We start from the raw sequence: 14,112 nt of genomic DNA, 5'->3' as shown, positions 1-14,112 counted from the left end.
AATTGCTGCCAAGTATAAAGTTAGCCCCTTGTAAAAGCTGCATTAACTCTTCAGAGCCATTAGATTTCTGGTTAGTGTAGTGAAGCCATTGTTTACATTGAAGTAATTTGCTGCATTTCAGAGAGAGACTGTGGCAACTAGACCTTGATTCACACAAAGATTGGCCTTCTTGACTTATATGACCTGCCATTAGCATTTAAAGGCTTATCAGCTTCTTAATCAGATAATAGTGTTACTTGGTAATGACATGTGATTAATAGTCTGTCACATTTTTTACTTTTAGTAAGATCATTATTTATCAAAGTATCATTGATTTATGAATTTAGCAACATTAAACTCCTTGGTAAGATACTATTATATTCCTGTGAATACAATAGTAAGAACACAGAAAAGTCATCTTTTCTTTGTCCTGGTGGGGCTTAGAGTCTTGCAGGTGTCACTGTGGAAAAGAAATCTTAAATTTCAAATCTTAAACATCCAAGAACATGAATTAGATGGCTTAATGGAGTCATCTAAGTTTCACAAATTATTAGAGTTTCCGAAGGACCTTTGACCTACAGACAGAAGAATTAGTTTCAGGCATCCTTTTTTCTTCTACAAATATTTTTGCTTCATTTGATTTATCTGAAATTGTTATATGCCGTGAGGGGCCAGGAGTGAAGGAAATAGATGTGCCTGTTGTCCTCTGGAGTTTCTGACCCATTGTTATCTTAAATTCTGCTTGGAAAATTCCCTTAATGGCTAAGAGCCTGGGTCACTACTAAATTATTACCACAGTTTCAATCTTCATTTAAATGCTCATACTCATATGTATCCTCCTCCTTGGAAGCTTAGGACCTAGTTCTTTCTTTCCTTTAAAACTATAAATAGGGAATGTGTGTGTGTGTCTGTGTGTGTGTGTGTGTCTGTCTGTGTGTGTGTTGTGTACTTGAGATTATTTGGTTTGTCTAGCATATATACAGTTTGGAGGGAAATGGAATGAGAGAATATTTCTCACATCTTTAAATATGCCCTAATAGACTTGCATATTAGGTATAACTTGCTCCCCTGTGTCTCGTGCATACCAGTATATGGTATGGTTTAGACTACTAGTGTTAAAGTTAAAAAACTACTTTGGGCATATACCCAAAGGATTATAAACTATTCTACTATAAAGACACATGCACACGTATGTTTATTGCAGCACTATTCACAGTAGCAAAGACTGGGACCCAACCCAAATGCCCATCAATGTTAGACTAGATAAAGAAAATGTGGCACATATACACCATGGAATACAATGCAGCCACAAAAAAGGATGAGTTCGTGTTCTTTGCAGGGACATGGATGAAGCTGGAAACTATCATTCTCAGCAAACTAACACTGCAACAGAAAACCATACACTGCATGTTGTCACTCATAAGTGGAAGTTGAACAATGAGAACATATGGGCACAGGGAGGGGAACATCACACACCAGGGCCTGTCGGGGGATGGGGGGCTAAGGGAGGGATAGCATTAGAAGAAATGCCTAATGTAGATGATGGCTTGATGGGTGTAGCAAACGACCATGGCACACTTATACCTATGTAACAAACCTGCACATTCTGAACATGTATTCCAGAACTTAAAGTAAAATAAACAATAAATAAATAAATAAATATTGTTAAAACAGAAAAAAACTACTTTGGATTCTAGCTCTGCCATTCAATACTTTAGTGACTTTAATCAATTTATTCCTTGTCCCCGAACTGGAATGATCCTATCTGTAAAATGAAGAAAATAATTTCCATTGTACGCTTAATCAAAGTTTAAAAACAGGAAATTGGATTGCATGGGAGATTCAGGGCAACAATTTTAGTTATGTAGCGGGAACAACTTTCTATTTAATAAAAGAAGCTAGTACTACAGTTTCTTCTCATTATTGTGGACATTGACAACTTTTAGAAGAGGAAGAAAAAGTGCTGCCTGCTCACAACCAGTAAAACATGATAAAAGATATGCCACCTTCTCTGTTCTTTGCCAATAATTGTTTGTTCAAAACATTCTTTGTTGTTTGCCAGGCATCAAATCATGCTTTCAGCATAAATACAGTATCTGGATGACTAGGCACAACTGCTCCAGAAATATACCTTCTTTCATAGAGGGAAGGCTTTCACAAAGTTCCCTCAACCATGCTTCACTTCACTATCGAATATTTTCTTTCCCTATAGGTCAGTTATCCCATTTCACTAATGAGGCATAGATAGGCTAAATAATATCATTCAGGCACAAATGATGATTAGATGGCAGAGCCGGAATTAGAACCCATTAGGTGCTTTACTTCCAGGTCTTTTCTCATGTCATTGAATAAGGCTTGTGTTCCATTTCAGCTCAGATTTCTTATTTACAGTAGATAATTTTTTGTTGTCTGGAATTTCAAAAATTAGCACTTTGACCCCTTAGAAACAGGTTTAAGTGATTGTAGCACTTTTGCCTCAGTGCATTTTTATTTTTACTTAATCAATTCATCAAGACATTCTATTGTTAGCAGGAGAAAGAGACCAAAAACTTTCACAACAGCTCTAAATATTCAATTATTCATCAGAAGTAGAAGCAAAATAGACACAACCAGAATTACCATGATTTAACAAGTGAGCTACTCTAGATCGGAGCATGGAAAGAATATGCCTGTGCGGCAAAAGCAAAAAATATAGAATTTGATTCCATAATTCTGTATTTTTCCCATAAAAGTTTTATTTTCCACATGCATCTAGTTACAGACAGACTTGTCTACATCAGTTAGAACTAAATTCAGCTGCATACAACAGAAAATCCAAAAATAGTAGTGATTAAACACAACAAAATTTATTATTTCAAATACAAGAGAGTCAGAAGTAGGCAGTCCAGGTGTGTCAACTGGCACCATGGGATGGTCAGAAAATCTCCTTCTCTCCGTTTTTTCTGCTCCATCATCCTCAGTGTGTGGTTTTCATCCTTAATGTTGCCTCATGATCTGAATGGCTGTTAGCGCTCCAGTTCTCATGTCATTGTTCCTGGCAGCCAGAAGGAATGAGACAAGAAGGCTGGAAAAGTGTGCACTCCCTGTCCGTATTCCTTTTGAAGGAGTCGTCCTGCACGTTCCACACAACAACTTCCGCTTATGTCACCATAGCCAGATTTTATTATCATTGCCACTTTTAGTTGTGTGGATATTCGAGCTTCTACTTGTTTGTTTCTGTTTTCTTATGTTTCATTCTGTTCTGTTGTTCTACTTTTATGCTGGCCATGTTGCCTCTGAGACTATTATAAGCTTTCATATAGTAAGGAAAATGGCAGAATGGTTATTGAATAGACAGTTTGCAGCATCTGACTCAGTGTTTAAAGCATGCATGGAGTAAATATCTAGCATGATAATTATTTAGGGAATAACTATGAATGATATTCCAAATAATTCACATAAAATATTCGTTCTTATAAAGGGATAGTCCTACATAATAACTGTAAGGAAGTCTTTAAATAGTTTTCCACATTATTATCTTAACAACAAAAGTGATGCATGATTATTATAACAAATAAACAATGTAGAAATATGAAGAAAAAAATTAATAATCCCTTTGCTTTCTACGCCCTCTCTGTCTTGCAGAAAACTAAAGCTAGTAGTTTATGTGTATTTTTTTCTACCTCTTGCTATAATTATACAAATATATACATGTTACTGTTAGTAACCAAAATAGGTTTGTACCAATTATTCTGCAAGTTGATATTTTAACCTAATCTAAGTTCAATACATGTAGATATCCTCATTCTTTTCAATGGCTGCTTAAAATTCTAGAGTATAGATATGCCATAACTGTTTTACAAAGAAGACAACTTTTACTGATTAAGATTTCTAAAAGGGCAACAAAATCAGCTTGATGAAGTACTGAAAACAGCTAAAAAACAAACAGTCTAAATCGCTAAGACAAAGGTAGAGGTTTTAAGGTCGAGCACATTAAGTGAGTTCATGTGGCTAACTAAGGACACAGAGCATGCTCAGTGTGTGACTGCACCACATTCAGGACAGAGGGGAACTTTTTAGCATAGCTTCTTATGCCACAAAATTCCTAAAGATGCCATTTATGCCATCTGGCTTTGTTGTTCCTCTTAATCAGCATCTTTAGACATTTCTACTATTCATTTTTCTTCCCTTTTCAAAACATCTCCCCAATCAAATCACCATCCAAGTTCTAAATTCTGAAAAAAAAAAGTTTCAAAAAATTATTAAAAACTCGGGCCAGTCGTGGTGGCTCACACCTGTAATCCCAGCACTTTGGAAGGCTGAGGTAGGCAGATCACGAGGTCAGGAGATCAAGACTATCCTGGCCAACCTGGTGAAACCCCTTCTCTATTAAAAATACAAAAATTAGCTGGGCATGGTGACACATGCCTGTAATCCCAGCTACTTGGGAGGCTGAGGCAGAAGAATCACTTGAACCAGTGAGTCGGAGGTTGCAGTGAGCTGAGATCATGCCACTGCACTCTAGTCTGGTGACAGAGTGAGATTCCATCTCAAAAATAAATAAATAAAAATAAATAAATAAAAAGTATTAAAAACTTTGCCCTTAAAGCAGTTTTTCTAGTTATTAGTTCTACCTGTTGATCGTATTGCTTGCCATTTTGAGTTTGAGAAATCTTTTCATTCTGTCTTTCACATTCTTCCTGTTTTACACATTCTTTCTGTCTTTCATTTTCTCGTCTTTTTCTTCCGCCCTTTTGCCTTTTTCCTTTCCCTTTCATGAGCGTCCATCCCACCTTCTTAAGCTTTTCAGATATTTACTTGTTTAAAGACAAACTAGCATGTATTCTTTCATCTTGAATTTGCATAAATATTTACAATTTAAAATGGAAAGGAGCTGTGTTAACGTCTAAAACTCCAGGGTCCTATGATCCTCCTTTCAAAAATGTGAACTTCATGCCACGAATTGCTTTCCTCCCCAGCCTTGTCCTAGCCAATACTTGAGGTCTGAATGTACATTATGGACATGATGAATAAGTAAAGTAAATAAAGAAGAAAAGGGAACTCTATGAAAGAGACTAAAGAAACATTTGCTCTAGAACACAAACATGGAGGTATTTTGGCTTGCAAGAAAGACAAATATATCCAAGAACGAACACAAAGCTGCTCAGTTCTCCCTGCTGATCCAAGCTTGAGGGTTCTCCTCTTTTGTGTTTTGTGGATTGTGACTAGGTAAATAGGAAAGTAGTGAAAATACTCACTGCGAATGTTTCATGTACTTATGCATTCTTCAATCTCTCTGTTTCCTGATTTCCTCATTCTACAATGAAGTTAACTGAGGATACTCAGAATGTGAGGGGATGGTTCTGAGAGCATTTAATAGCATAACTACATGTTTTCTTTCGTCTCTTATACCCCTTTTACTAAGGATTATAATATGCAGTTGCATAAAAATCAGTTGCAATAGTAATAAGAATATGAAATCTCACATATGGAAGGAAACCAAAGAGATGCAATGGCTTGTCCAAAATTACATTATTGTGGCTGAGCATGGTGGCTCATGCCTTTAATGCCAGTACTCTGGGAGTCTGAGGCAAGAGAAGTTCAAGGAGTTCAAGAACAGCCTGGGCAATCAAAGGAAACCCCCTATCTACAAATAATTTTTTTTTTAATTAGCCAGGCATGGTGGTGCATGCTTGTAGTCTCAGATACTCATAGGGTTGAGATGGGAGGATGACTTGAGCCCAGGAGGTTGAGGCTGCAGTAAGCCATGATGTCACTCCATCCTGAGCGACCGACTGACTCTGTCTCAAAAAATAAATAAAATACAGTAACGTTATTGTTACAAAGCCAGAACCAAGTTCTGTCCACTGTGCATGTTCCTCTCACTTTCCTCTTGACAGCAGGCTGCTTCAGATGACAAAATAAACTGATAGATATAGCTGAATCTGTTATTTCTAAGAAAAAAAAATCAGTTAACCTTTCATAGAATGCTCATCATATACCAGGTACCAGTGTGCAAAATGTTTGATGCTTTCCTTTACCCCACAAATGTATGTCAAGGGATATTTATGTGTAACTCTTTGTAGGCACTGTCAGAGGGTCCCTGTTGTCATGGACTCACATCTGGATTTGTGTGTATTTGTGTGTGTGTGTGTTAGCAGAGGGTGAAGGTGGGAAGTGAAAGAAAAAACAGTAAGCAAGAAAACATAATCATCAGAGATGGGTAAAGAAGAATGTAGAAGATGAAGAGAGAGAAGTATGTTATTATATATTAGCTAATTTAATCCTAATATCAAGTCCATGAGATGGGTAATAAGATTATCCCTAACACATAGATAAATAAAGTAAGCCTCAGAGATTGGAAACTTCTTCAAGTTAATAATTACATTCTAGGTCACAAGGAGACAGCTTTAACCCCAGGTCTGTCTCACTCCAGAGTTGTGCTCTAGTCGCTATGCCTATTTGCCTCTAAATGAGAATGTCAGGAAAAAACAAAAAAGAAATATATATATATATATTTACTTGAATTTTTCTTCAAAGCAGTGATTGTTTTTTTTTTTTTGATCGTGAAACATTGTGTTTTATTCATTAGCAGTGATTGTTAAATGAGAAAATGCAATGGGTAAATATTGCAGATTAAGTATCTGAACTGCTGAGCTGAGTTGCTTAATGAGGTTAAGGCTCATGGCATAGGAACTTGAGTTATTTCGTCTTGAGAATGGTGGAAAAGAGGCCAAATAAAAATGCATTATTGGATTCATCTGGTTTCTATTTTCAGGGATTAAAGAATCAGCTAATAGGCACACAATTCTTGAAGCCATACTGTTCAAAGCAAGGTCAGCAGCTAATAAAGACATCTACTATTTAATCATGGATCAGACCATTTGACTTTGCTTGTATCATTGATACCAGCCATTATTGGCTGAGAACCAGCAGAGTACTCAGTACAGCATGAAATAGGAGAGGTTTGGGGATCTGTTAATTGCATCTTGTCTCAACTCTAGGAGGTATACTACTCCAAAATCAGTTCCTTCCAATTATTCCAGGTTGCAGCTGGCATGGTGAACCCTGGGTTGTTTATGTCCAATGAAAGAGTCTAAATTTATCACAGAATCACAGGACTGGCAAGACCTTGGGAGGTCAATGGAGCTTTCAGGCAAGGCTGCACTGAGTGAATATATCTAATCCTATTTTAAACTATCTCCAGAGGGGAGATTCCATGATTTCTCTTGAAAGCCAATGCCAGTATTAAGCAACCTTTTCTTTAGCCAGTCTAACATCCCTAGTGATTTATTTTGAATTCATCTTTCACAGGGTTCATAATGTTAACTTACACTATCTCTATTTTTCCTCTTCATATTTTAAAGCATCATTGAAAATTGAAATAACTCAAATGTTTGGGTAGAGAGGTTAAATGATTTTTAATTGTTGCTCAGTAGGCTTAAATCAGCTTAAAATGCCCAAATCAAACACCCATTCTCTGGAAGCTTTAAGTATTGCAAATAAATAAAAATGACTTTGAAGGACTTGCCATCTGGCTCCCACTTCCCCCGGTTCACTATGTTCCAGGCACACCAGCCATTTCAAAATACTCAAACACACTGGGTTTATTGCCCTTGCTATTTGGTCCTGCCTCTAACAGTCTGCCCCAGATCTTCCAGTGGAGAATTTTCCCTTCTTAGAGGAGCCATCCTGGATCAACCCATTTAAAGGTTCCTCAGAACAATCATCAGATTTTTAAATTACCTTTTTTAGTCCCTAGTTGGCACATTTGTTGTTTCTTTCCTTCCCCATTAGAATGGGGAACTTCACCTATTTTTTTTTCAACCATTGTAATCCAATCTCAGTTTCTAAAAAAGACACATGGTAAGCATTCCATGAAGATTTGCTAAATGAATGAATGAAAGGATATTTGAGTAGCAATAAAACAGTGCAAAATATTTATTATAGTCTCTTTTTCCTCACAGCCCCAGAGTGGTATGTAAAGAAAGGATGTACAGCTTGCTTACATGAACTCTAAGATCACACTTAGATCCCAGGAGCTTTAGATCCCAGATCTAGCATTTCTCAACTGTAAAAGCTTGGGCAAGTTACTTAAATTCTATCAGTTTTAGTTTAGTAACCTGTGAGATAATTATAATAAAACTAACCTTACTTTCTAGTAATCAGAAAAAATGGTTTATTTTACATAAGTGGGTTATTTTATATAGCATGTAAACTATTAATTTACTTTTTTAAACAATATTTATTGAGTATCTCTTGTCAGACAGTGATCTCGGTCCTAATGATACAGCAGTGACTAATCAATAAATATCTTTACCATCAAGCTTACATTTTGGTGCATGTATGTACATGTTTTGAAATTATTCCAATTATATATATATATATATATATATATATATATATATATATTTAATTTTTTATTTTGAGACGGAGTCTCTCACTATCGCCCGGGCTGGAGTGCAATGGCACGATCTCCGCTCACTGCAACCTCCGCTTCCCAAGTTCAAGTGATTCTCCTGCCTCAGCCTCCCGAGTGTCTGGGACTACAGGCACCCGCCACCACACCTGGCTAATTTTTCATATTTTTAGTACAGACGGGATTTCACTGTGTTAGCCAGGATGGTCTTGGACTCCTGACCTCGTGATCCACCCACCTCGGCCTCCCAAAGTGCTGGGATTACAGGTGTGAGTCACCAAGCCTGGCCCTAAGAATGTATTTCTGAAATTATCTATATGGGGATTAAGTCTAAACTTCGGTGAGGGTACTAACACAGGCTGTTTTCATTACTCCAATCAGCTCTTCATTCAAGAGTCAACATATATTTACTAAGTACCTATTATGTGCCTGAGCATATTTATAAGTTAACAATAGTGTGTTAGGAGGATTCTTAGAGAGGTCTACCTATTGGAGCAAGGAGCCATTCTCTCCTACAAACAGATTGCTCATATTTGACACCTAGAGTGCATTAAGAGATATCTCAAGAGACACAAAAAGATATTTTTAAAATAGCAATCATATGTATTTCAGAAAAACTATCAGCCAGAAAGTGAATATTTATTTGATCTCTTAGTAAAGAAAGCCTTTTCTTAAAAAAATAAGAGTGTTTCTTGATTTTAATCAAAGAGCCATGTGCATTAGTGAAAGTTAGGGCTAGAATTCAGCCCTTAAATTTTTTGGAAAAAGTATTTTTTCACCAGTAATCCATTCTCAGTTAAAAATGTTTTCAAAAAGAGATAAGCAGCCAAGCATGAACTTCTACTCATATATTAATAGATTGAGGTAAACATGTATTTACAACACATATGTTTTTAAAACATAGGTGAGCTTCTATTTCAAAAGCATTCCTTTTTATCAATATGCAGTGACTAAATTGTGTCAATAGAAATATATATTCAGCTTTCTCATCCTTGTGACTGCATAAGATCTGTGTATGAATGTATCATGATATATTTAATCACACCTCAGTGGATGGACATTTAAGTTGCTTCTGATTGTTTTGCTATTCTAAACAATAATGACATAAACCATACCTGACAAAATGTCTTTGTGTAGTTGTTTGCTTACCTTCCCATATAAAGAAGTAGTTTTTTGGTTTTTTTGGTTTTTTTTTGAGACAGAGTCTCACTTTGTCGCCCAGGCTGGGGTGCAGTGGTGTGATCTCGGCTCACCACAACCTCCGCCTCCCGGGTTCAAGCAATTCTCCTGCCTCAGCCTCCTGAGTAGCTGGGACTACAGGCACATGCCACCATTCCCAGTTAATTTTTGTATTTTTAGTAGAGACGACATTTCACCATGTTGGCTAGGATGATCTCTATCTCCTGACCTTGTGATCCACCCGCCTTGGCCTCCCAAAGTGCTGGGATTACAGGCATGAGCCACCACACCTGGCCTTGAGAAATAATCTGTATACCTAAAAGAAAGTATTTTAAAATCAATGGATTTGATTATATGAAACCTAGTTTGTAATACATGTAATAATAAACCAAATAGAACAGAAAGTGTAAAGTTTGGGAAATATTTGCAAGACATACTTAGTCACGATTGATCAAGCCAGCCTGGCAGTGTTTGACTTCCGTACTTACTAGCTCTGTGACTTGATGAAAGTTATATACTCTGTCTGTGCTTTCGTTTCCTCACCTGTAAAAATGGGGATAATGATAGTACCTACCTGCAAGGGTAATTATGAGGAGTAAATATAAGGTGGCCTGAACTGTACTTGACATCTAGGAATGGGTATATAAAAGTTTGTTAATAAACATATCAACAAAAGGTAACTTCCTAAATATATCAAGAGTTTAAAGGTCAGTAGGATTAACACTAGTACCTGAGCAAAAAACAAACTAAGCGGTATAACGAAATAGTCAAACAAGAAACAATACAAATAGCTAATTTATAAATTAAAGATATTTGATATGTCTAAATTTTTTTAAAAATATGAAAGTTAAATCCATAAAATACATTTTGTCCTATCTAATTAACAAATATCAAATACAGTGAAAATAAACAATACTAATATCCACTACACTGGGATAGCAATGTGAATTTGATGAACACACTTTGAAAATAATTTGAACAAATGTATTAAGAGCCTCAAATAAGGGTTCACCCTTTGAATGTGTAATTCTATTTCTGACAATATATCTCAGGATATAATCGAAAATGTGTGCAAAGCCTATACCACAAAGATTTTTATCAACATATCATGATATATGTAATATGGAGCAAATATTTTACATATCATGATATATGTAATATGGAGCAAAAACAGCAAAGTGGTTAATAGACTGATATTGAGAATGAGGTAAAGCCTGTGTTCAAATTCTGACTCCACTATGAAACACGTTTAACTTTTTTTTTTCCTTTTTTTTTTTTTTTTTTGCAGGGGCAGACGGTCTTTGCCCTGTTGCCGAGGTTGGACTGCACTGGCGCAATCTTGGCTCACTGCAACCTTCACCTCTGGGCTTAAGCGATTCTCCGGCCTCAGCCTCCCAAGTAGCTGGGATTACAGGTGCATGCAACCATGCCCTGCTAATTTTTGTGTTAACAGTAGAGATGGGTTTTCACCATGTTGGCCAGGCTGGTCTCAAACTCCTGACCTCAAGTGATCCGCCCACCTCGACCTCGCAAAGTGCTGGGATTGCAGGTGTGAGCCACCGCGCCTGGCCTGTTTAACTTCTGTTAAACTCTTTCACTTGAAATTAAATGTAGTAACTAGCCTAACAAATTAGTTGTAAAAAGTACACAATGTCTAACACAGAACAAACTCTCTCTGGAAATGACTGCAATTACTATTATTAATAATAGCCCCACATTTGAGATAATGGAAATGGTTGTAGACATATACATTACCGTATTTAAAAAAATTTTAAGGCATAAATAAAGGATGTCATGAACATTCTAATGGATATAATGTTTAATTGAAAAATGAGTTTTGAAAGCAAATATATTGTATAAACTTAACTATGTAAAAGTTTACATATAGGAGGGAAATAACATCAAATGTAGTTATTTCTATATGATAGAATGAAAATTTTATTTTTCTTGTCTCTATATAAATATATACACATTTCCGTAATTTCTAAATGTTATGCGGTTTTATATTTGGCACTCTTACATACAAAAAACAAGTACTTGTACAAATAAAACAAATAAATCCCTAGGCAACTTTTTTTTACAGTTACAATGATATACAAATAAGAATATAATAAATATTATTTATTTGGGTAACAATCTGGTTTTTCCTCTTATTCTAACATCTTCCTATCATGAAATATTTATTATGTGTTCCCAGGCACTTAGCACTTGCTAGAGGCGAGCCTGAATAAGTCCCTATCCTCAAGGTGTTGACAACAAGAGATCATCTCACCAATAACATCCATGAAAGTATAAGAGATGTACACATGTTTGTGATGACTCAAGAATAAATTCAAAATGACAGTAAATATTTCAGAGTGGATCATTATGCCCATTATTGTACATTGATGAAATTCATTAAAAGTTTAACATTTAAAAGTAACAGAGGGAAGCTAACATTTTCTCCAAGAAAATACAATACCCAAACTTTTCAGTTACTATAAAGTTTTACTTACATAGTTCAGAAGTCTACATATTAGGTAGAGTAAGGAATTTTACTAATTGTCAGTGAATAAAAAATGAGAAATTAATATTTTCCACAAAATGAGAAAGATCATCACCTCCATCTGTGTTATCTGAAAACCTTTCTTCACATGGTTTGACTTGTGAAGTCAGCTGGAGTGTGCTAAGCAATGCCTAAACTAGTTGATTGTTTCAAGTCTTGCTAGTTATTGGCCAACATCATCCCAGAGTATCAGTTACAGCATGAAATTTAATATAACACGAAATTTTACCATCCTCAAAAGAAGTTTTAAGAAGCCAAGCGAAAGGAAAGATCTGAATTGCATTCTGAAACAAAGTTGTATGCTCCATCACTCCCTACAGTCTTGGTGAGGGCAGGGTCATGTTGCTTTTGTTTCATGCTCTATTCTCTGTGTGCCTAGCACATAGTGGACTTCACTTCAGAAAGTGCTAAAAAAAAAGGCATGAGAAAATTGCATTATAATGAGACTTTAAATTATACATTAACAATACTAGTAATATTAACTTCCCAATTAAAATATGAATAACTATGAAAGTATATAAATGCATTAGAGGCCTAACACTTCCTACCACATTCAGGATCTGATAAAGAGGATTCTGGAGTCTTCATTTTGTCACTCCTCATCACTGTGTGTATAGGACATACAATGTGTGTGTAGGACATACACAGTCCTATAATCCTATAGGGTGAGAGAAGGGAGTTACTCTTTGGATGTGAGGAATCAGGACAATAGTTGTTTGTCACAATATAGATAATAGATAAATAAATAAATAATGTTTAATTGAAAAATGAGTTTTGAAAGCAAATATAATTCATAAACTTAACTATGTAAAATTTTACATATAGGAGGGAAATAACATCAAATATCAGATAAATATTTATGGAAGTAGGGTTTTGGCATTTAACATTCTTTCAAATTCAATATTTCAAATACACAATATGTGTTCTTTATAGAAAATTGGAAAGTGTGAAAATTAGATAAATGAGAACCTACTCCATTCTCCAGTACCCATGGGCAGCTACTTGGACAATTTGATGAATTCCTTCTCCATTTTTAAGCATTCCCCCAGCACAAAAACATAAACACACATAACCATGCTTAACTATACTATTCTTCATATTAAAGAGATCTCAGGAAAACATCTGCCACTTTGTGATTCAGTTTCTTCCTTTATAAATTCCTTACGTCATATTCAGAAGAGGTTGAAACATTTACATTAATTTTCTGTTTTTTTTCTACCTCTCCTAACAGACGCACAAGCTTTGCTTCTCATTTGATTAACAGCTAGAAGTTATACATAATCCCCAAAATAGAAGTAATCATGATGTACAACGTTTTATAGCAGTTCTCCCTCATTCTAGATAAGGGTTATCTATTATCTTTAAAACGGGGAAAATAATAACGCCAAAGTTTTATTATGAGACTTAAATAAATTGATACATGTGAAGGAATTAGAGCCCTGATAAGCCTATAGTGTGAATTCAGCAAATATTAGCTATTATTATTGTTGTTATTGTCCTTCACATGGACTCTGTGATTATTTTAGAAAAGACTAATGCAAAGAAGGAAGGAAAAATGAGGGCCACCTCAATAGCAACCAAAAGAAACATAGCAAAGCCAAAGAGCTGTGCTTCTTCCACTGTATTTTTATCGGAGTATAAGGGACAAATGATTACATACCGGCATCAAGAAACAAGCCCTAATTGTGAGTATGCATGGAAGGATTGGGCTGTATTTTAAAGTATTTTAAAATATTATGTAAATGCAACAAAACAAATTATCATAATAAATATTGTAAAATCTCTCAAGATAATTCTCTCTCATGTTCATTGTGTAACCGAAGTTAATATTTGCTATTCAACTGAAGAGTAAAATAAATAACTTCATGGAATTTATAGTATCTTAATTAATCTAATTTCATCCATAAAATATATGAGTCAACTTGGCAGGGATCAAATGCAATTTTATTTATCAATTTAAAATTTAAAAATCCAGTTGACTATTTTTAAATTGTATAAGAGTAAAAAGAAC

The 14,112-nt window shown here is 35.4% G+C and overlaps 1 long non-coding RNA gene across 9 annotated transcripts in view; it reads right to left on the bottom strand.

Moving 5' to 3' along the window:
- LOC134758564 (uncharacterized) overlaps positions 1-14,112 on the bottom strand; it is a 281,470-nt gene that overhangs the window by 89,351 nt on the left and 178,007 nt on the right. The window contains exons 3-4 of one of the 9 annotated variants that reach the window (XR_010133894.1): positions 9,527-12,508; positions 348-3,270 (exon numbers count right to left, since the gene is read on the bottom strand). The exons of 7 other annotated variants lie outside the window; for them this stretch is intronic. This is a non-coding gene — a long non-coding RNA (uncharacterized lncRNA). Of the gene's footprint in view, positions 1-347; positions 3,271-9,526; positions 12,509-14,112 lie in introns of those variants that run through there. One more of the 9 variants, XR_010133900.1, reaches the window with a different exon arrangement.

This window comes from Gorilla gorilla, chromosome 4 (genome assembly GCF_029281585.2).
Source record: "Gorilla gorilla gorilla isolate KB3781 chromosome 4, NHGRI_mGorGor1-v2.1_pri, whole genome shotgun sequence".
Classification (NCBI taxonomy): domain Eukaryota; kingdom Metazoa; phylum Chordata; class Mammalia; order Primates; family Hominidae; genus Gorilla; species Gorilla gorilla.
This window is presented reverse-complemented; position numbering and strand designations above follow the sequence as displayed.